The 23960-nt window shown below is 48.8% G+C and overlaps 1 long non-coding RNA gene across 2 annotated transcripts in view; it reads right to left on the minus strand.

The window, feature by feature from the left end:
• The window catches only part of LOC107515364, a 68963-nt gene that overhangs the window by 21691 nt on the left and 23312 nt on the right, over window positions 1-23960 (minus strand). The window contains exon 3 of one of the 2 annotated variants that reach the window (XR_004954855.1): window positions 20024-20099. This is a non-coding gene — a long non-coding RNA (uncharacterized LOC107515364). Of the gene's footprint in view, window positions 1-16043; window positions 20100-23960 lie in introns of those variants that run through there. The other variant, XR_001597991.2, reaches the window with a different exon arrangement.

The raw sequence follows: 23960 nt of genomic DNA on the forward strand, positions 1-23960 counted from the left end.
GGAAGTGTACTTGCTGTTAAGAAACCATGCAATTAATTTCAGAGAAAAAATAATTGGATTATCTGAGCCATGGCTCTCTTCATTAATGCAGATAATTGGGAGATTTTAGTAGTATTATTTCCTTCCTTCTTGAAGAAAATGCTTATAATGTCACGATGGTTTATACCGGGCGGGAGTTTGTAAGAGCTTATGTCTGGTACCTTTGGTTGGCAAGTAAAGGGTAAAGTACTAGGAAAAATAACCTTGGTGGCCTGAACCGTGAAAAAAAAAATCACAAAAGCTCTATCGCCACATACCACCACCCCATGTGAATGTGACATCTGCCACATACTGCCACACTGGGCTGAAGCCACACAGACGCAAGCCCTCCAGGAGTCAGTGCTCAGGGTGGGGCTGGCCACGCGGGATCTGGCAATGGAGTAACGGAGTAAACACAGGCAGGCAGGGAGGATGCTGAGGGTCAGGGCTGAGGGTGCGAACGGCGGGGAGACAAGGAGACGCCCAGAGACAGTGTCGCTCCGTCCTGGTCGCCGCCTCGCCTGCCGGCTGCGCTTGGCTCCAAGTCTGCTCATAGGGCCACCTGCAAGAAGATCACCTGAGGAGCTTATAAAGGTGCAGATTCCTGGCTCCCTGCCACAGACCTGTTTAATCAGCGTCTCTGGGACACAGGCCCAGGAACACGGATTTTAACAAGTTCCCTGGGTGATGCTTATGTAACGAAAATTTCAGACTCACGGCGCTGGGCACATTGTGCACGATCCGGAGTGCCACCTGCCTGGGTGTGAATGGACATCTGACCATGGCAGGTCCTCACGGGGGGCTCCTCGCAACCCCCACCGGCATCAATATTCACCAGGATCAAATCCAAAATGGGTTTAATGAGCATGTTCTTTTTGAGAAATGCTGTTCAGAAATCCCAAACCAGCAATGGGCCAGTGTCTCTTAAGGCAGAAAGGCTGAAAATAAGCTACAATTTATTTTCTCAGAACTGGTAAAGGTAGAGTGGCTGTCTTTTCTAGCTGGATGTACTGAATTAGAGCCATGCAAAACAAATACAGCTCCCCCGGGGCCTTGGGCAGGATTTTTTTTTTCTTTTCCCAGATTTAATGAATGGCCATGTGCCTGGGTTAGTGGAAAATAACCCCGACACCGGCTCGTCCTCAAAGTGCAGTGGAGAAGCCTCCCTCGCCGACGCCGCGGAAGGATGCTGACCCAATTCTGCATCCTAATCTCCGGGCGGAGCAGGTGACATGGCGGGCAGCCGAGGTCCGCAGGTTGTCTGCTCTGCCTCCGAGAACACGGTTTCTCGACATCCCACGAAATGTCTATTGATCTGAGCACGTAGCTGATGTCAACACTGATTGTCTGAGGGAGGCCACTCAATACCGCAAGGTCATGATGAGAAAAAACCCTAATAATTCACTATCCTTGCACACAAAGGACCGAGTATTATTTTTCTTCCTTCTTAATAATATGTTTCCGTGGCTGCCGAGTGACTCTCTCCCTGTCACTGGCCTTGCTGTGGGATTTAGGTCTTACATTCGCTTTCATTTACCTGCTTCTCCCCTGGCTTAACTTTTCAGATTCATGTCACAGCAAACACCTGCTTTATATGCTCTGGCCCTGCTACAGCCTCTTCGCACAAAAGGCTGATTTAACTCCTCGGGAGAGAGCCATTATTTCACGAGCTCTGGGACTTCTGCGAATCATATTCGCTGGCTGTTAGGAGCACCATCTCTATACTGGAATAATGTTTATCGGTGCTTAATTGATTTACTGGCACCTGCCTTGCAGGTGTACTGTCGGGCTTAATGGATTCCTTCGTTTGTCGGGTTCTGTGAGATTCGCAGAAGGAATGGGGCTGTGGCGACTCTACCCGGACACCGGGCACCGCTGTCAGGAGCCGACGCAGCTCTTAGAGATGAAACACACACGTTCAGGGCCGCCCGGGAAAGGACAGCCCCCTGGAGGAGAGGTGGGGTGCGTTTTAATAACACAGAGCTGGTTCTGTGCTTACGGCCACTCTTACCTGAAATTACGATGTGGGCAGAGTTTGGATTCGGAGGCGCAACTCTCCTCTTTTTTGGCACGTTACTTTGTGCCTTGATTCGTTCCTTCTCTGCTGTCCTCCCACGGCCCCCCTCTTTCCCTCCATCCCTCACCCTTTTCCTCTCTCCTCCTCTTATCTCGGAGACAGTCCTTGCTTGCACCCTGCCATCAGAAAAACACAGGCTACACCGGTGCACGTGAAGGCATAAGTGACGAGCGAGGTTAACATCCCTCAACAAGCATGTGAATTTTAACAGGAGAATCTTAAATCTAAGGGGAGGCGGGGCGGGAGGGAGTGTTATAATTGCGGAAATTCACACAGTAGCACAGAGGTGAGGGAGAAAGTTGGGTTTTCATCATTCCTGAAATCACGGTACTAGTTAGATCGTTTTGCCTTTTACTCAAAGTTAACAGAAAACCCTGTTCCCTGGCTCACGTGTAAGAGGCGTCGGTCCCCTTCCACGTATCCAGGCTGTCGCAAATAGAATTCTTTCTTTGCCTTTTTCTCTGTTTAAGCCCGTGTTCCTCTGGAGTGGCAGAAATTTCATTTAGATTGTTTTGGCTTCGCGCCTCCCACCTCGCCCTGGGTCACGTCTACATTTCGGAGGCTTGCACAGTGCCAGGCATTGGGAGGGGACATCTGGTCCTCAGGATCCTTCGCCATCCATGCTGGCCTCCCCCGAGGGGGCCACCTTGCCATCTGGTCTTCAGTTATTGGTTCTCCAGGTGGCTGCTGACTCATCCTTGCTTCTGACCACGAGACACATCCAGCTCTCTCAGCTACTTCCAGGGCCTCTACAGCATGTAGGTGTTAACCGTTTCCACCTCAGAACGATTCAGGCCTCAGAAATCTCCAAGAGGCTGTCCAAAACCTTTCCCCATCTCTCCGCCACTCACATGAGTCCGGCACCCTGCTGGTGTCAGAATAACGAGCATTCTTTCGTGGGATTGTGTGGCTTCCAGGACGCCAGCTGGGAACCCGGATGAGGGCCTCTTCCTTCTCGAGGCAGCACCGACCAAGGCGGGCGAGAAGGGCTTCTGACCCCGGCTGGACGCCTGAAAGGGGCCCCCGCCAGCCTCGACGTTCTGGGGGATTTTTCCTACCTCCCTTCCTCCCACGGCTAATCCTTCGCTCCGCTTTTCTTGAGGTCCAAAACGCAAAATGACTGAATAGAGGGACGATCCGAAGAGTGTGAGAAAAGGGCGGACAAAGATTGATTTTATTTTAAAATATTCATCAAACCGTAAAATGCCGTGCTCGCCATTGGGAGAGTTATAAAGTATTCTAAAGCATGGGCCTGCCTGCAAGACACTTACACACATAAATGTATTGCCAACTACCAACTCAGGAGTCATATCAATTTATAAGGAAAGAGAAGTCAGTTCATAATCAGCCCAAACTTTTTTTCCCTCTATTCATTTTTCTCTTTAAAAAAACTGGAACTCCTCCGCTGCCAGTGAGAATTTCTAAGTTAGAAGCTAAATAGAATACTGGTCAGACTCTATATTGACAAATATTACTGCGGCTCGAGTCTGTGATTAAACCAGAAATATCGAAGTTTTGCCATGGAATTTATTTACTTTGAGCCGTACTGGAAACAAATGAATTCTAAGACCGAAGGATTTAAACGCCCTCTCTTAGAATTGTAATGTCATTTGCTTTTTAAAAGAACTATAAGTTGGAGACTCTATTTCTAGTGTGAAGAAACGGAGAGCAGAGGCCACCCCATGTGGGGCCTGGTGTGGGTAACTTAGTCAGGGTAAGTAAAGCCAGCTGCTACAACGACCCCAGAGACTCCGAGCCCTAACACAGCGAAGGTGGGTTTTTTACTCACTTCACAGTGCATTGTTCCCCAAAGTCATCTGGGGACCTGGCCTCTGCCTTTAATGCATGGGTCCCAAGTTCACCCTGGGTGACACTGAGCTCAATAGCAGGGATGAGAAAATGCAAGACGACGCGGGAGGTCTCACTGGCCGGCCTTTCGGGTAACACGCGTCACTTCCTCTCACCTGTCTCCGTCCAGAACTTAGTCGCATGGCTCCGTCTAACTGAAGAGGCTGGGAAATGTCATTTAGAGGCGGGTCCAGGAGAAAAAGGCACCAGTGTGGTCAGCACATCGCAGCTTCTCTGCCGTATCTGCGAGCGACATCCTCTGACTGCATAAGGCGTCCGGTGACTAAACGAACCTTTTAACAAAGAACCAGAATCGTCTCGGATACAAAGAGAGCGGAGTGTCCGAGCGGCGTGACACTTCCGTCTGACTTCTGTCCTTCCTCCTGCTCCCGCTTCCGCATCTCAGTCCGCTCTCCTCGGGAGGAGGGGACGGCAAGGCCTGTACCTGCACACGCACTGGCAGCACACGCACGTCTTTAGCGAGCAGAGGCGAGAGCCGTCGGAGGCAGGTTCCCCCTGCAGGTGCCGTGCGGCGCCCCGCCCCGGCTCAGAAAACACGGCACGTGAATAATCACCGCTGATGAATGTCGGCCTCACCGCTGGATGCTGGCGGAGCTCAGGACGGCGCCGGAGAGGAAGCCGGGCAGCTCTGATGGGGATGCGGGGTGGGCAAGGAACTGAGACCCACTGGGCGTGTGGATGGAGGGCTGTCTGTGCTGGGAGGGTTGGGATGCAAGGTATTTGGGTCTCTCTTGTGCTGTTCAAGCCAAGCCCGGACCCTGTAAAGCACTCACTTTGTTGATCGAAAGGGAATTGTTCTGAGGCAGAAAATGTCAACGGTGCCAGTGGGAATTCTGCGTTTGCTCGTTAGCGTCTAAGTGGCTTTAAGGAAACGGATTAGCTTGGTGTTTTCGGATGAAATTGTCTTCGCTTCCTGTTCTCAAACTCATTGTGTGCACGGGCAAGGCGGCTTCTTTCGGATCGGGCACCGCCTCGGGACAGAGGGCTGGCACCTCCTTCCTGAATGGCTGTGACATTTCTGTCAATGGATCAAGCTGGCGGAGCTGGCTGGTTTAGGCAGCCATCTTCCTCCATTACGCACACTTCACAAACCTGGGGCCTGAGGAAGGGACATTTGTGCAATAAGCCACGCTCGCAGAAAAGCGGCAAGGGCCTGTAGGTTACTTACTGACCAGGTGGAAAGGCAGTCGTCACACCTGGGAGTGGAGCTGGGGATGGAGAATGATGAAGAGGTAACCTGGGCTTTTCAGATGCGGGCGTAGGCGGAGTCGTAGGGGAGGAAGATGATTGCACCTGATGAGGGGTGTGTGGTAGAAAGAACTCCATTGTTTCTCCTGTTTTACTTCTAGTACGTTTGAGAACAGGAAGGCATTGAATTCTCCTTCCTAGGGCCTTTCGGCTGCAAAAGAATCCACCTTCGGTTCAGCTCTGTGGCTTCGGAGTTGGAGCATATGAAATCAGAAAGTATCTTCCCCCAACACCTCTGTGCTCATAAGCTTCACAAATATTTCAGCCAACCAACTCTTCATGGTACCTACCATCTCCTGACCCTTGTGTTTGCCAGAGAAGGTCAAGCCGTTACTCATAGCTTTCTGAGGGGAGGGCAGTCGTGCTGGATGTCGGCTTCAGAGAGACCCTGAGAGCCTCCCAGAACTCTGTCATTGGCACCATCTTCTGCTGGCCGGAGGTCGGGGTCCTGAGAGCTTTCTTTGGGTAAGATCCTGCCTCGCTTAGAAAATCAAACGAGAGCTCGGGGCTCAGATGTGAAGTCACAGCTACAATGGAACTTTGATATACACCAAGTACACATTTTCCCAGACTGTCAGCTGGCCAGGAAATTCACATTTTTCTGAGGAGTTATATTTCTAAAAAGAAGCCTAATTGCCAAAAGCACACGGAACATGCTCTTGATTTGGATCAGTTTTTTTTTTTTTTTTTAGATTGCAAAACTATGAGCCATGGTTATTGCATCTCCTGACCATGGGAGGTCAATGGGGTCTTTGTCATTTCAATTGTTTCTTTTTCCATTTTTTTATACCCTCATCGATGATTTATTTTGAAGACTACTATAGACCAGGGGATAAGTTGTACAGGAAAAGAGATTCTTTTTGCCAAAAGGTATGGAGGAAATATGGTGCTTTGAGAGTCTTGTGTTTAAAGAATTGAAAGAATTAAGAAATAATCAGGAACTCTGGACTGAATTTTTGGCATGGGCACTGAACCAGTGTAAGACTGTGGAGAGTTAGCTGCCTATCCAAAAGTTTTCCTTTCCCCACTCATATGTAAAATTCTTAGGTAAAATGCACTGAAAATAAGGCAGACACTATTTCTAGACCTGGAGTCATCCTAAACTGTGTCTCCAGCACGGATATTGTCCTCAGTGATAATCAGGTGATCCGCTAAGATTAGAAGGGGAAACAAATCAGCTTATGTCATTCACAAGAGACCAAAGTGAATATCGAGGGACCACGTCGAGGTAGGTGTCCCTACCCGTGTGGGGCGCGGGAAGCCAGGAATGGAAACAGACTTCAGACGCAGTTACCCGGTTGAATATTTAAATGTGTCCTCATTTGACTGCGCGATCACACAGCCAAATATATTCAAGGGCGGTTTTCCTTTACAAGAAAAAAGTAAATGAAATGTTCAAAGATGACATTCGCTCAATTTTATGTTTGAAAACTTAATTGCACCCAAGTGAGAAAATACGACATTAAAGTTCTCACTGCGACAACGGAGCCTCCCAGCGTCTCGTAACGAGGAGGGATTTCCCCCCACATCCTGGAGCTCGATGTTCTGCGGGCACCGAAACCTCGCCTGGGAAAATGCCTGCAAATCCATTTCTGCCTTTGCCAGAGCTCGAGGGAAAGCTTTGTTCAGGGATCACGCAAAGAGCCTTTACCTTGAGAGCGACACACAGGTGCGCATCTCGGGTCGCACCGAGTAAAGGAGGCGATGGAAAGAAATTACCGTTTATTCCATGTCCTACCCCTGGCTAGGTGCTTGTACGAATGCGATGGAAAAATAATTTTGTCCCTGTGTCTCGTCTACCAAGACAACCCCATCCACTCAGAAAGACGAGACGAAGCCTGTGTGAGTGGAAGTGACGCTCTGAGCCCTGTGGTCCCCGCCCGCTTATCAGCACGTGAGTGACCGGAGAAGCCACTGACGGGCCGTGGTGACTATTCGGGGATCGTGGTCGTGATGCTGGCCTGTTTTCTTTCCTTTAGAGCCTTCTGGAGCCTTGGAAATGTGCGGGATAGCTCGCCCACGCCCAAAGCAGCCCAGAAGAGCCCAGGTTCCTCCCTCCCCCCTGGGGGCTCGTCCCCCGAGTTCCCGAGTTCAGCCGGAGCTGTGGACATAATACCAGGAACTCTGACTGCCTCTGTGAAATGCCCACGAGAACGCAGGGAAGGGGAGGCGGAGCTCAGGCTAGTAAAACAGAGACGTCTCTGACGTGGCCAATCCCTTCCCACTCTGCTGCACGCGCCATCTGCAATGAAGGAAAACATGGCCCGCGCCACCTCGACTCGCTGCTTGACGGTCTGCTCGGTCAATCACGATTCCGCAAACTCTAACCGGCCGACCACCGCAGTGCCGTCCTGGTCTCTTTGAGACGTTCAGGGATGATTAAAATGCCGCCCATACCCTGGAGGAGCTCGCTGTGCAGACCGAGGGGTGACGCATGTACTGGGCGTAACGCCAGCCACGCTGGTGAGCGCTGCGAGAAAAGCCACGTGCCACGGCCGTCCGGGTTTGGCAGGAGGCCTCAGGGGAGCAGTGGCATTGGAGCTGGGCCTCGAAAGGGAAGAATATGACACCCTGGCGTGGCGACCCACAAGGCGTTGGTGCCATCGACAGAATGACAACAGATGAAGAGGAAAAATAGGGAGCAGCGGGCAGTGAGGTTGCTGGACATTCTGAGTTTGAAATTCGAGTCGGAGACCCCCGTGGAGCTTTCTGAGCAGGCAAAAAGTTGAGCTTGAGAAAGGTGAAACTTGGGGTCCTACATCTGCACAGAGGCCTGCCGGACACTGCGCGTGGCCCAGGAGCTGAGCGCTACAGGGAGGCGCTGAACACTCCGGGCGACAGACACCAGCGTCTTCAGCACCTGCCGACCCGCCACAGACCAAAACACAGGCAGAAGTTCCGCTTGTTCTCTGCAGAGCTTCTGAGAAAACTCGGAAACTTGGGGAGACCCCTGGCTAGGTTAGAGAAGTAAGGTTGGCCTTTGGTAGTCAATAATTTGGGGGGCATTTTGGTGCAATGATCTCTATGAATAAAAGCTGTTCTGTCCCTTTAAGTTAAAAAAAAAAAAGAAAGAAAGAAAGAACACTGTATTTTCCTGGTTAAGGCTGACATCATGAGTACCCCGCTTCTCTTCCTGCTGTCTGGTGGACCCCGTCTTGTCAAAATGATGTAGACACGCATTCCAGCCCTCGTGATTTGTCCAAGCTGTACTATTATAAGAATTATTGATCACACAATCCATTAGGGCACAATCCACCATAAATAATTTATCTCTTCAAGCACGAGCTTGTCTCTGCCACAGATGCCATCGTCCAGGATCCCCCTTCCAGGAGGAAACAAAACAACTGCCTCACGAATGTAGCTCAAACTCACAAGGGCCAGGGAGAGGTAAAAACAATGCCCAGAGCCTGCATCCTGCAGGGGAGGGTCTGTCAAAGGGAAGATGGATCTGAGGTTCTTCAGACCAGCCTTGCTCCCACGGAAGGCCTGCTGTCCTGACAAACGGCTGTAAGCCTATCTTCCTAGCCGAGGGAATTTGTTCAGGCAGCATATCAATATTTGTCGAACACCCTTGAGCAGTTGCTAAATGTTATAATAGCTGGGGGGTGGGGGGTGGGGAGCCAGAGGGTGGAGGGGCCGAGGGAAGGGTAGAAACGGGCAGCGTAAGAAATAGCGGACATGGTCCCATAGCTGTGTAGACTTTAAAGACGTCTGTTGGTCAAATCGAAAAGCGTGTGTGACAAGAACTACAAGATCTCTGGCGAAAGCAAACAGACGAAGGCGCGTCAGAGCATCGAAGCTCGGACTGCATCTGTGACTTGCCGAAGGGCATATGACAGTACGGACGCTCGGATTTCAGGCGTCGAGCAAGGTTGCAAAGGAGGAAGGGCCGTACAGACAGCCGAGTGAGCAGGATGCTGTGAGCAGGGGAGGCAGAGGGATGCGCAAAGGTCTGCTTACGGGAGCTCGCGAACCATGGGTGCCAGCAAACAGTCTTCAGCTCAGACAGAGGGTCCCTCGCGTGAAGCCTGAGAGTAACGACAAGTCCAGATGGTGGAAGCGGGCTGCTGGATTATGGCTTTCCAACACAACGTTAGAGTCAAAGGGGCCCTTTTTAGGGTAGACAAGACCTGGGGAAAATTCTCTACCTTATCTTCCCTTTGAGTCTGCGCTCCCTAGAACTCCCCTGCTCTTATATGTCTTGCAGGGGAAACAATCATTAATCTCTCTTCTGATACGTTTATACGCTGACCCTCTGAACAAATCAGTTGGGACAAGATAACAGCACACGTCGGGCGGTTCACTAAGGGCAATTCCTAGAGGAACTCACTACACGGAGAGATGGCGAGGCAGAGGCTAGTAACAGCTAGAGCCGGCAATGCCAAGGGACAGGAGCCCGGACCTCTGGGAGGCCCTGGAGGTCACGGCCGGGCTTCCTGGGGGGCCACGGAGGTCACGGCCGGGCTTCCTGGGGGGCGCTGGGACCACAGAGCAAACACGGACACAGCAAGAGACATCGCCTAGGCAGAGCGAGGGGCAGACACGCCCTAACTTCTCCCCTTCTCCTGCCCTCTGGCTTCCTGCCAGCGCCTCCCTCTGGCCTAACCGAAGTGGAAGCCGGCGGGTAAGGGAATCCAAGAAATGTTTGGACACCATAGGCGTCAGCGAGGGAAGGGTAGGGGGCAATCAACATCTCCTCATGTAGTATTTGCAGATGGCTTTCAAAGAAAAGCAAGCCTCCCTTTCGGAAGTGGGCGGTGCTGGAATTAGGCGTCAGCGGGGCACGATTTGGAGGCGAGATCTTCTCAGTGACTCTGCAGGCGCCACCGGCCACCGGTCCACTGCCTGTCCTGCAGTAGAGCTGCTGCAATGCGAATCATGGGGAGTCGCCAGGTCTCTCTTGAGGAGCTCGAGATGCCCTCTCCCACGATTGTCCCGAGGTTAGTGCTGGAGCCCAATCGGCCTACAGCTCTCTGACCCAGGGATGGGAGGGTGCGGCTCAGGGGGAGCTGAGCAGGAACTGACCGGAGCCTGTGGTCGCGGCTTCTCTGACTCGAGCCCAGAGGCCCAGAGCCAGCCCTGTGCTGTCCGTGGGTCCCTCTTTGCTCCTCAGACACCTTGCACACCCCAGAGGAGAATTCTTGGCCTGCCTGAGACTCTCAGGCCTGATGCGAGGAACAGATCGAACCGTACCCAAGTTTTACCAAGGGGACTCATGCCGAAGCATACCGACGAACGCCTGACTCCGGGTGTCCCACGGAGGCCCTGTCCCCAGGGAGATGCCGCTTAGTACACTTTTGGGGCTGTACACCTTTCCATTCAACACTTCGAAATGATTTCAAGTGACAGTCATGACTAGGAATGATGATAAACGAAAGAAGACTGTTTTTCTTTTCTTTTCTTTTCCTTCCTTCCTTCCTTCCTTCCTTCCTTCCTTCCTTCCTTCCTTCCTTCCTTCCTTCCTTCCTTCCTTCCTTATCCCAAGAAGCTACTGCTGATGCATATATCACATTGAGTTAATATAGTTCACTTAATACGACTGATCAGGCACGGGGCAGACGGCCTTACGGAGACGTGACCCCCGCCTTTATGCCAGTTTAGTCACGGCCAGGAAGAGCGCGTCAGATGCCCGCTGGAGGCAGGAGCCGCGCCGAGCCCCGGGCGGCGCGCATGGAGCATCGCGTGTTGCCGGGGGGGATGTGATTGTCGCTGCACTGCTCATCTGTTTGGTGCTGCTGCTGCAATTCGCTGGTTCTTAAACAGAGCTCGACAAAATAGGCCTGTTGTCAAGCCGGGCTGCTAATTGTGCTGGTAATTAAAAATTGGCAGTCCCGAGTTTGGCTCACGGTCCCTACCTCGAAACCTTCCAAATCGGCGTTCGCCTTTCACAACGAGCAAAACACCTGCTCGGTTTCTCCCACTCCTTTTCTAGGGTTTTCAAATGCCACTTAGCGGATGCTTTCACAGAGCCTGGTATTTCATTCAGAAAGGCTGCTTGTGCACCGCCGTGATCAGGGCTGTATAGAGCTGGCGCCCACCGGAGGGTGACCTCTGAGAAAGTCCCAAGGAGCCGAGGGCATGACTGCGCTCATGGCCTCATCTCTCTCTCCTGCCAGGCTTCTCCGATGACGCTGTGTTCTGTGCAGACTTTCTGGCTCTGGGAGCCTCGGTGTTAATCCCCGGAGGCTGAGGGCCCCGTGGCAGTCTACAGCTTGCCGGCGTGTTTATGCACACGCGCTCCTGCACGCACACGCGCTCCTGCACGCACACCCACTCAGAGGTAACACGTCATCCTTCTATACTTATCCGGCTGCTGTTTCAGGGGCTCTGAGAAGCGCCTGTAGAAAAAGGAGGCTGCCTCCTCTTGCTGCGCAAGTGGCCTGAGCTCCAGAGACAAGCTCTGCTGTCTCGGTCTGTGTGTGCACATGGAGAGGGGCCGTGGCTCCCAGAGCGCCCGGACCGCCGGCGAGACACCCACTCCTTCCCCCAGTTAGTGCAGAGCTGTGTATGTACTTGTACACATGTCTGACTGGGAGGGGCATGAAGTGAGTGGAATCGCCTCTGGGTGCGGAAGGGGAGCTGGCGGGCCTCTGGGGCAGGGCGCGCTGGCCCTGGTAGCTGCAGTATGGAAGGAGTACCTGCAAAGGTATCATGGGATGTTCACGCTAACACGACTTATTGATGCCATCATCTTCCCAAGGCTATTGTTTTACGGGGGAGGAAGCTGAGAACGAGCAGGCGAAGAGTCATCCAGCGCTGGCACTGATCCCGAAGCCCAGCCGGCGCTTCCAAATCCTCGTGAGGTGACTTTCTAGAACTCTGCACCCAGCAACCAGAACCTCACCTCACCAACAGGCCGTTCCCCAGCAAACATCCTTCTGAATGGAAGGCCCGAACACGGCTTGCCAAAGGACCGTTCGCAAGTCCCAGCCAGGGGAGTGACAGGAAGTGTGTTGGCAAGGAGTGACTAGAAAGATGATTGCACCCCACATCCCTGGCTTCCGCCAAGGACCACCTTCTGACATATCCCCGTCACCGCTCTGCGTTTAAGCCATTGCCGCGTCCTGCTGTGCACTCTGGTCACCTCCTGGGCATACCCTCTCATAATCACCGCTTTTCACTTCGTGGACAAGCCTGACGCCAGTACCCACAGCATGACTCACTCTAGAAAGACCCGAATAGATAGATACAAACAGATCTGGGCTTCTTTGCCATTCCTTCGAGTGTAACCCCTCATGATAATTTACCCATGAGAAGAATTAATCCCATTCCAAAGTCTTGAAGAGTGCGAAGATCTTTCTTAAAATTTCCTTTGTTTTAATAAAGAAAGAATTATGCTGAGTGTCTACTGCAAACTTGCTACAAATCCCCTTCTCCTTTCCTTTCTCCCCAAATCCCACAGCTCATGTCGTTACTCGGATTTCTCTTCACCTCTCTTCCGGGACCCCTGGCCCAGGCCGCCTCTCCTTCCCTCCCTCCTGCCAGCCTTCTTGGGTCCTGGATGTTTTCTCTGCTTCCTTAGGTGGCTCTGTGCCTTTTCCTATGTAGATCGAGTGACCTCGCCTCGCTTCTCCCAATTCTCCTTTCTACCCGTTTTCCTGACCAGCACACCCACGGCCACAGGAACAGAGCGACTGAGAACACTCATCGTTAAAATGCGGGGAAAGAAACGGTTATAAACTCTTGTATAGTAACAATTTTTCATCCCTGCCACATGAAAAATCAAGTCCAAGTGATCTTCAACTGGTTGTATTTGGTTGGGTTGCCCCATTAGGGAATTCCTAAAGTACTAGAAACAATGCAGTATTACTTACAGGATCCCTAAATCGGATGCTTCCCTATTTCAAATGGGCTGTGCCTGCCTCTCAGACATGGAAAATGCCCAGCCTCTCCCCTTGGCAGCAATGTTCCCAGGATGCCGTAGCGAGTGCACCCCCAGCTACCTACCTGCAGCTGGCTGGATTCCTATCTCACAAGGTTATGGTCAATCTTAAATAAATCACAAGGAACGATAAATCCTTCAGGAATCTTCACTTCATGTGCAATAGATCTGTGTTCCTGTTTTACATGAGGAAGAATTCATCGCCGCAGCAGCACCCCGCGGCCGCAGAGCGTTCAGGCCAGGTCGTGGCATGGGAGGGGCTCTTCCCTCCCCCTCCATCCTAGCGTTCAGGCCTGGGACCACGTGATAGAAACTTTCCCCCTTTCGGAAGCATCGGGAAGCAGCTGCGGGCCCTCTCTCACCCTGTCGCCTCTTCCGGCCAAGAAACACCACATCTGCTTCGGGGAGATGGACGGACTGAGCATGAGGGACTCAGTCCTTTCTCCCTTTCTTTTCCTTTAGAACTTCCTGTCTGAGGATGGGTGTGCTGTGCTCACCTCCTGCCTCTTGGGTGGCCAGAGCCTACCTGCCGGTAGGGCCACGTCTAAAGACCTAGCTCTTACTTTGTTCCCATGGAGGGACATGGTAGATGAGGGTGACACGGTTGTTTTGCTACGCGTGTATAGCATACATGTGTGTGTACGTGTACACATGTCTGCAGAGCCAACTTCCCTTAGGCGACGTGTACAGTTTTAGACTTGGGGAAAAGCACCAGGGAGTCTGACTGTGGCCGCAATGCAGCCTTACTCTTCAATGCAGCTTCATTACTAATAAAACGTATTTTAAAAATATCATTTGTTTGATTTCTGCAACTGTTTCCCAGTAGCACTTGGAAAACCATATCTGCATTCAATTCAATTAAACTAATATTCAACTCCTTACTCTATAAATACCCTGAGGGGGAGAACAAGTTAACTCATTCCCATATAATAAGTGAATGAATCTATATCATGCAATTAACATCTCCCAACTGCCTACCACGAGGAAGTCTAAAGCCAAGAGAAACAGGAGGGCCACCCTAGATAAGTTCCTAGGATAGAGACCTTGAGCTCCATGATCCAATTTACAGTGGATTTTGTCTCAATGTTGGACGCACTATGCAACTTCCTCTCTCCTCCGGGTGGCCCACGGCATGTGATGGTAGCAGCTCTGTGGTGTGGTTAAGGGGTGGCCCGTGGTCGGCACACGAGTTCATCCTTTCTCCACCTCAACCGGAAAATGGTGGGTGGGTCACTAGCAGTCTTTTTTTCTTAGATTCCTTATCTGGGAAATTGGGACAATATCCATATCACTGTGGGAACGAGAGAATTGTGTAAAGATCTTAGAACAATCTCTGGCAGGTAGTAAGCCCTCAATAAATGTTAGCGGTCATCATCGATAGTAATAAAATATTTTTCTGTCACCAAAAATAGCCCATAAGGATGCATCTTTAGAATGTGTCAATGAGAAAATATGCTTTTCTTTTAAAATAATTTTGTTTGGCAAACATTTTAGTAGGAACACTTTATGTGAGAAAAAGCTATATAGCTTTCTAGCAAATATGAATTGGAATTTACTTGCTAAAAAATAGAAATGCCATTTTTATTGCATTCCGCACCCACGCCATCTGAAGGAACATTTCTTAACTGCTTCTGCCCAAAGACACATGTCAGACTTAAGATCTAGCGACAAGTGCCTCCTGAAAGTCTTGACGTGGGCCCCTATGTGGGGGCATTTCTAATTTTGAAGTGAGCTACGTGGTTCAAAAGCTCCATGCTCTCCAACAAGTAGATGATTGATGAGACTTTCTCGTTCACTGATCAAGCTTGGTAAAAAGGAAAAACAGGAACTAAAAATACCATTTGTGCTTGAACTAGGGGCATGGTGAGTGAAGAGAAACCCAGATTTGCATATGTGATTGCATAAATACACATTTAATTGGTCTTTTGAAGTAAAATTATCCTTAAATCCAGGGATTTTTGTTGTCTTATTTCATATACATGCAGTTGTTACTACAGAGAGCTTCTTTGCTGATTTTTTTTTAACTCAAAATATTGCGACCTCTAGAACTAGCAAGAAAGAAACTCATTTGAAGGTCACATCGGCCTTCGCATGAATTTTCCGCAACACTGAGATGACATTTTATATGTTAACTAAGTAAAGGTGACATAATAAATGACAGTCATTTAGGTTCCGTCCCTGTCCTCCAGCCGGAATAGTCAGGTGAAGGGCTCCTTAGAGGACCTCTCGCTAAGTCAGCCCTCCACCTCTTCATGTCAAGGGATCCTCATGTCATCTGATGCATTTGTCCTCAATTGTTGCATTTCAACTTGAACAAATAAACTAACAGTCGCTAACCCGAAGTTCACCCAGCAAGTAAAAAGTTATCAAACTGGAAATGTGGATTTTAAACTTAGCATATGAGCTGGCGTAGAGAGTAACAAGAACAGAAAATTCATTTCTTTTACTGCAAATCTTCCCTCAGTACCAGAGAGATAGGAGTCTCAGATTCAAGGATCTCAGCTAGTATCCTGAGGGGAAGCCATTAAGTTCAAGGCCATCAAATTCAAGTAAAGCCAAGGATAAAGGCAGTGAGTCATCATTTCATGAGAGAATTGGGCCCCATTCTTTCTGTGTGTTTGGGAGTCCAGTGCTTCCCATGAGTGAGAGAACTCGGCCCGTAAGAGGAGCCATATACTACGCTGGAGAACGAAATATCAGCAGCGATCCTCTCTCTTGCGTATAAATCTCAAGGAGACAGGCGAGCAAGAGCAGCGGGTGTAGAGGTTGACAGAGAAGCTGGCCAGGTGTTTGGTCGAAGAGACACTGGCATCGAGAGCAATGAGAAGTTGGCCTTGGAGAGCAGCGAGATGACCGGGGCTGCATAGTCCTGAAGGCCCCTCCAACTCCCCGGGCTCGGCGGCTGCTGAGATGGTCCCCCCCATTGCCATTTTTCCCCCTTTCGTCTATTCTTACGGTAACTCCCTACTGCCGGATGGGTCTGAGGCCCTCAAACCCAAGAGAATCAAACACTGGATCACACTTTCTCTAAGAATCTGAGGGCGAGGTGGCAATTCCGAGTTCCCATAATTTATGGGGACTCCTGAAAAAGAGAACCTAACAAACCTTCTGGAAAGAATGTGATATTCTTTTTTTCTCAGTGAGTGAAATAATAAAAATGCAAACCTCTATTCTTCTCCTGGATGTCAACAGACATTCCTTTTCTAGGGGGAAGTTACCTTGGAGAATTGGTACAAAGTGGCAGACTGTAGCTTCAACATTTGAAAGGGAGAAAGAGCATGGCTACGAAATTTCTAGCATTGACCACCGGCTGGTTCTGTACCACGCTACCTAATCTAATCCTCACAATAACCCTTTGATATCAGCATGGTCTTATCGTCCTGCACCCCCATTTTTTTTAAGTTTCAGTGACTAACCAGAAGTCACACAACTAGAAAGTGGGATTCAAACTCAGTTTTAACTCTAAAGCTTGAGCTCCGAACCAGTGTGCTGTAATAGGAGCAAATTCTTTAAAAAAGACATTTGGCTCGGCCTCTAGATGGGATGCTGTCTGTCCCTAGTCATGCCTTCCACCAGCAGGTGCGGCAGCGGCCCACGGCCAGCCTCTAGGCCCTCCCAGTGACACTCACGCAGTCTGGTGTTTCCAGGGCTCCAGTCACTCGCCAGGGATAATCCTCATCTCCGAGCTCTTCGAACACTTCAACCTAGACTTTTACAGGTCTCCACCTGGCTCATGCTTTTTGCTTTAATTTCTAAGAGAGCCCTGGCTTCTGGCCTGCCTTACCCCACGGATGAGGAGAAATGCTACAATATGATTTTATTAGATGAGAGAAATCAGGGTGGTGTAACATGCACAGCAACTTGAAGACGGCAGGTTGCTGTGACCTTCGGGGCTGGTGAGAAATGTACAGAACCCAGAACGCGAGTTCCCCCGAGCAGCTTTCTACCTGTGTTTCTCCGCAACGGCGTCTGGCAGACGCTCTGGAAAACGCAAGGCAAAATGTGTTATCCCCACAATGCTTATTCTCAGCAAGTTGCCATCCCGTTGGCAGAAACACCAGAGAAACCCACACCTCTCTGCTCTGCAGCCTCAGGGACTTCAGGGACCTCTCATCCACACACCGCACCGGGCCTCAGTCAAGGGAACCGAATGGGAGAATTGCGGCAATTCTCTCAATTGTTCACTTTGGGGACATTTTCATTCAGATGCTTATGTGTGTTTCACAAGATCCTTCTCACAACCTCAGTGGGAGGCCGGGTCAGGAGAAGGACAGCTTCCCAAGTCAATTACCACTTCCCAAGGAGGAAACCCAGGACCTAGCTACAGACTCACAAACACACTTATTCTTTAGTTGTTTGTAATGTATATACGACCAACTAAATGTTTTCACAGAAATGTGTTTGCTTTTACACGCACCTTTGCAAGAACATATCTTCTGCTTAAAAGAGTCAAACTGTGCCTTTGTTTCAGCGTCCTAATGGAAAAAGCTAACACAGAGACCAGGAGAGAACCACGGGTTGTCAGGGAAAGGGGTGGGCAAAGGGGGCTCGTACTGGGGAGGCTCAGTTTCCAGAATCACCTGGGTAATTCATCCAACGCGCCTTTGCCCTGCTGCGTCTACCACCCCGCCCCGAAAGAAGGCATCATTACAAGCGAGAGCACATTCTCAGACGCTTTGGAGTGGAAAAAAGATCTTGAATCACTAGAATCCAAAACATTTGCAAGCAAAATGAAATGATAACTAGGGTGCTGGGAGTGGTGTCCGTCAGCAGCGGGTACAGCTCTCAGCCCGCACGGTAGGGTGAGCACGCAGCATTAAACCTCTGTTTTCTAGAAAACTAGTCTGTTGGACTTTGTGCCCCACTCTTTCCAGGCTCACGAGGAAATATAATCTCCGTCATTCCGGGGTGGGGGGGGGATTCCCTTGCTCCCTGAAGGTCACGTCAGGTGTCCAGCGTCTTTTGCAACGTGAAGGTAGGTAATCTGTGGAGGCGGAGAACTCTGGCACTTGCCATCTGCCCCACGGGTTTCTGCTAAGATTTCCACGGTCTTTGGTCCTAAGGGCTGGTGGCACTTTCTGCTTCCAAGACACACGGCAGATGGGAACCTGCCGTGAGGCGGCGTAGGGGTTCCGTCTGGCCGGGTGCGCGGGCCGCGGCTCCGCTCTGCTCCTTTCCGAAGCGTCCCTTAAAACTTTGGTCCTGGCGTAGACCTGTCTGGGAAAGGTTCTTTTTCTCTCTGTTACCCTCTTTGCTTCTTCCTGTCAACCCTCACGCTCTTCTTTCTCTGAAAACCTTCTAAGTTCTAGGGGTTCAGGCTTCTGGAAACAAAACCCAGAAATTCTTGGAAATTAACTTCTTCCTGTCCTACCACAAACCACCCCTGAGGCGATGAAACACAGAATCGGCTCCAAATTTGAGTAAGAGAAACATACAGAAAAGAAAATGTATAAACTGACCCAAAATATTATGCTGTCACAGTTTTATGCGTTCGCATTGGCAACTCCCAGTTCGAGTCCCCAGATACACTCAGAGGTTTTTGGACTGCTGCAAAAGTCCTCCAAAACTTTCCAGATCAAGTTAATGCTGACGAAATTTAAATTTTAAAACATAAACAAGGTTTTGGTTAAAGGTCAGGGAATTAAGCACTTATCGAAGCATCGTTCCCACCCTTACAATAGGATAAACTTCAAATGAACTTTTCTTGAACCTACCAGAGAACTAATATCGCAGGCAAACAACTAACTTAAAACTAAGAGGAGGACAAAGGCCTGCAGGGAGAAATGGGAGTCAAGCCTTTGCCGCCCTGAGACAGATGCTGCCGAATCCCCATAAAAGCTGGTAAGAAGATTAAACTAAAAATGTTTAAAGTATTGCTAAAGGCCAAGTGTGAGCTGGAATGAGAGTGTGAAGTCCCAGGGGGCTGCAGACATAGGAGGGTTCACACCCGCTTGTGGGTGTCTCCTCTGAGCTGTCCTCCACACGGTGCTCACAGGGAGGATCAGGGAGGGAATCCTAGGAAAATGTCCTGAAAGACGCTACCAGGGGAAAGATGCCAGCAGCTGCTGCCTAAGTCATACGCTATAAACGGTAGCTGTTATTATTGTCACACTAAACTCATTGGATCGGAATCACTCATTTCCTTATTTTACTTTAGGCTCAACTGGTCTATGAGCTCTTGGAGGGCAGGGAAGGTCACGTCCTCCCCTCCGTACCCACAGCCCTGAGCACGCGACCCTCAATCAAAGCGCTTTTGAACTGAAGAGAGGGAATGGAATTGGAAAATTGTTCAAGAGAGAGCAAAGAGATTACCACCAAGCAAAGGGACAAAAATGAGTTATTTTCTCTTTGGAGAGGAGGATAGTTAATATCTGTACGCCACCTTAGACCAAACCTCTGCACCCGACACATTTTCATCTCAAATGCATTTAACGAATCATTCCTCATCATTACTCCGGATGGACCACTGGTAGCGATTGCAAAACAGACCCGAATGCTAATAAGCAAACCTACTTTTAAAAAGTCCTACCTGAGGTGCTGGGAATGTTTTCGATCTGGGTTTTGGATCTATATCATATGTCTATAACCTCGCAATTTGCACACTTTATTATACAGTGTTATACCTCAAAACAAAATTCGCAAAGCCCTCTGCCCATCGTTTGCAATCCTCTCTGACGCACGTTCGCAAGATCACCAGCGCTACCAGCACCGGCCTCTCCCTGGTGCCTACGGACTCCTGCTCCCAAAGGCGTCCTGTCTGTACGGAGCAGGTAATCACGGAAAACCTCTTGTTACTCGCTTTGAACAGTCAAAGTCCTCGAGGCTTCCAAACGCTGAAGCCTTTTGTTAAGGAGCACCCAAAATTCATGTTCACAAAATCTATCCACCAGAGGGAGCCAACATAGCCAGGAAAATAGGAACAGACTGACCTTAGCAAGCCAGCGGTCAAGTTCTCCAGACAGGGACTGCAGACTCCACACGAGCAGGTGTCCAATTTCTTGGGTCCTAGGAGAACATGTGAAAACTTACTGAGCTCAGAGTTAATTCATGGCTTTATTTTTCTCGTCAACAGTAGACAAGTTTTAATAATAAGAGGCAAGTGACTTTGGAGGTGTTACCACTAATAGACGCCTAGTAAGGTCGTGGTTACAAAAATAAAGACGGCTCACCTTTGAAAATCACTTTGCAGATTAGAAAGAATATTCAGGTGGAGAAGCGAGTGTTGGTAATTTTGCTCCTTAATCTAAGAATTTATAAATATAGTTTATACCTGTTAGTTTCCATTGCATTGCATGGAGGTAGGACCACCAGTAGTGTGTATGCAAATTAGAAAAAGCCACACCTGTCAGGTCTGGGCATGGCGTGGCGTGCACAGCATGGGGTGGATTTCAGGCCCCACTTTCCCCACCAGGCAGCTCTGTACAGGGACAACTGCACATCTGCATGTGGTGGCCCAGCTCTGGGCAGTGGTGGCCTTGGAGGTGGGGGGTATAACCCTCCTTGCCCCTAATTCTTTGATAAGGATGATGATATTTACTTAACCTCATGTAAATGCAGCTCCAAGACAAGTTGCCCACCTGCCCCCGGGGTCCAGTCAGAATCCTGACCCGAAGTTTTTCCTATGGTGAAATTCTGGATCCAGCATTAAGCTACAGAAAGGAACATTTTCTATCTTGTTCTCGTCTGCTTCCATCGACCCAGCTGGAATGGCCTCCTATTTTCCAATTTGCCTTTTTCTTTTTAATTTCCATTTCCTGATCATTTCCCAGCTCCTAATTTTTGTAACCATGAGTTTTTCTCCTGGGCTAAAAATTTTTTCAGCAGGAAATTGAAATTAGATATTGACTTAAACACCTTGCATGTGACTCCTTCTCAGTTCTTCCCTCATTTGAGCTGACAACGGCTCCAGATTTGAAAGATGTCCGTAATAGGATCACTTCGTACTAAACCTCCACAGCTATCACTGAGGTGTACGGCCTCACCTCGTGGCCTGGATTCTTGCAAGTCTTCTAATTCACTCCCCTGATTCTATTCTTCCTCCCCTCCCCGTCTCCACCCAAAGTCCATTTTCTTCACTGTAGTCAGGGTGACTCCAGATGACTCTAAGTGAGGCCATGAAGTTAAGTAAGGTCATGCCTGTGTGCCGCACCTCACAGAGTGCAACCCAAGGCTCGAAAAGGTCTCTAAGCTCCCCGGGGCCAGCCCCCTGCCGCACTTCTGGGTGTCGCTCGAGCCTCGCCGTCCTCCATGCACCTCCTTTGGACGTGCCAGGCCTGCCCCCGGCTGCAGGTCTGTGGACTCGCTGGGGTCCGTCAGGAACCCGCTTCCTTCAGATGTCCTCACGCTCGCTCCCTCAGCTCCTCCGGTCTCGACTCACAGGTCGCCCCATCAGAAAGGCCTTCCCCGACGCGCTGTATTAGATACCAGCACGCTCACATCACGCGCGGGCTCCCTCACCCTGCACCATTTTCCTTCCTGGAACTTCACCGCACTTCTCTCCGTTGTATGTGTGCGTTTTGGGGTGCGTGTGTTTGTGCATACACGTATAGTACATATATTCGTGTATGCATGTGTGACTGATCATTGTCGGTCTTCCCCTCGAAGAAGGTAAGCTCTATGATAGAAAGCATTTTGTGTCATTCATTATTATATCTCCGGTGCCTAGGAAGATGCCTAGCAAATAGCAGGTATTAAATAAATATTCGTTGAATGAATCTAGGCAGTCGGTTTACTGACGAAAAGTTATATGCAATATATAAAATAAAATATCTTAAGCGTGCCTTAAATTTGTCTGTTGCTGAAGCAGAACTGAGCATCTTGAAAGGCACGTAAGGAAGTATAGTATTTCCCCTCAAGACACAGTGAAATCGCCTAACGTCTGATGAACGCTAAAGTGAAATCGGCCGTCTTTGTGCTCTGCGAGCAGATTTCCTAAAGGGAACTGGGCAACATGGGAGCGGCTAACATCACCTTGGCCTTGTGTTGAATCACAACACATTATATTTACTACATGTTTGTTTGTTTTTACCAATTGCTATCACCTGCTATTATTACTAAATAAGATTTGCATACGTGTTATGTGGCCATTCAAATGAGTGTATTATGAATATCACGGCTCACCGTTACAGAGGCTTAAGAAGAAATACCCATCAGCGAAGTCCAGAATTGTCTTTCTATTGATCGTTCTATTGCCAAAGTCAATTGTTTAGAAATTCTTTGATGTGAGCTGTTAGTGTATTACAGTATATTTACTGAAATGGAATGCGATTTCAATGACATATAATTTATAGGTACTTGGGAAAATCGAATAGATAATGTAAAATAGGGTATGATTAAGAAAAAACTTTTACATAAAAAGCCTCACTAATAGCTAACCTGGTTAGTAGCCTGAAGAAGAATACAAATAAAAAATGTCCTGATATTTCCTTTCTAACATATTTTACTGTTTGATCTTTACTTTAAAATGAACATGGAGAGGTAAAGATACGACAGTAATCAGACTGCTTAGTACACAGGCAGAGGCCACGCACCGTGGTGGGCGGAATGTGGGCTTTGGCCTGTCCTGCCTACACGAACCCTGGATCAGCCCCAGCCAAGGGTGAATCATTCTGTCCATGCGTTTCTGTTTCCTTATACGGTTGTCGTTGAGGGATAACGAAATGGTTCTAGGTAAAACCCTTAGAAGAGTGTTAAGCATAGAATAATCACTCAATAAATACTAGCTATTATTATCGGTTGCATACAATGAAAATGAAGCTCTGTCATAACATCCACCTTTGTAGCTAATGGGCTGAATTAATCCAATTTGCACAGATTTGTCAAAAATATCCAAATAGTTTCACGTGAAATTACTCCTAAGGAAAGAGAACCTTTCACACAGCAGAGGAATGCTTAACACCTTCGTTAGAGATGTCAGTTTCTCTCCGGCAATCCACCGACTACACACACTTCCGATGTCACGACTGGTACTCAGAGCCCTTAGCAGTGTGTCCCGGGTTATGCTTAGGAAAAGCTCTGAGATGAGCCACAGCAAACGCTGGCTTCTAACATGCTTCATTATTGATACTGATATTTCGAGGACAAGACAAAGGGATGAGGAGAATCCTAATTAGTTTACTAATTCTCTTCATTTATACCTTCTTTAGCTCCATTACCCTGACACCCATTAATACGCACACATACACACTCACACACACATACTTTTATGACTCATATTCCCCATTTGAAAAATAGATGACTTCTTACATAAGCACACTAACCTTAGTGTGTATGCTTTTGAATCCTCTTTTAGGGAAGATTACATTATTTAAAGATTTGTATTCTTACCTTAACCTCATTTCTAGCCTTATTAATTCTCTGAGACATGGTAGGTATAATACAAGGCCCATTCTAGTCTTATTCATTTTATGATACATGGTAGACTAGTCTTATATTGAATTTGAAATTGTAGAGTATGTTAAGATTTCAGGTTATTCATTCAATTCATTCATTCATTCATTATTATGGATAATTTTTTTTTCCTAATTGGATTTTCTTAATCTTTTTTTTAATTGAAGTAAAATTCACATGACATGCAATTAGCCATTATAAAGTATATGATTCAGTGGCATTTAGCCTATTCCCAATATGGTTAAACCACCATCTCTTTCTAGTTCAAAACTATCGTCATCTCAGAAACACACCCCATGTCCGTCTAGTACTTACTACATATTCCCTCCTCCACTCCACCCTGTTTTCTGCCTTTATGGACCTGCCTATTTTGGATTTATCATATAGAAAGGATAGTATACAATGTGACTTTTTGTGTCTAGCTTCTTTTACTTAAGTTGTAGCATGTGTCAATACTATGTTCCTGTTTACTGTCGA

This window comes from Rousettus aegyptiacus, unplaced genomic scaffold (genome assembly GCF_014176215.1).
Source record: "Rousettus aegyptiacus isolate mRouAeg1 unplaced genomic scaffold, mRouAeg1.p scaffold_m13_p_16, whole genome shotgun sequence".
NCBI lineage: Eukaryota > Metazoa > Chordata > Mammalia > Chiroptera > Pteropodidae > Rousettus > Rousettus aegyptiacus.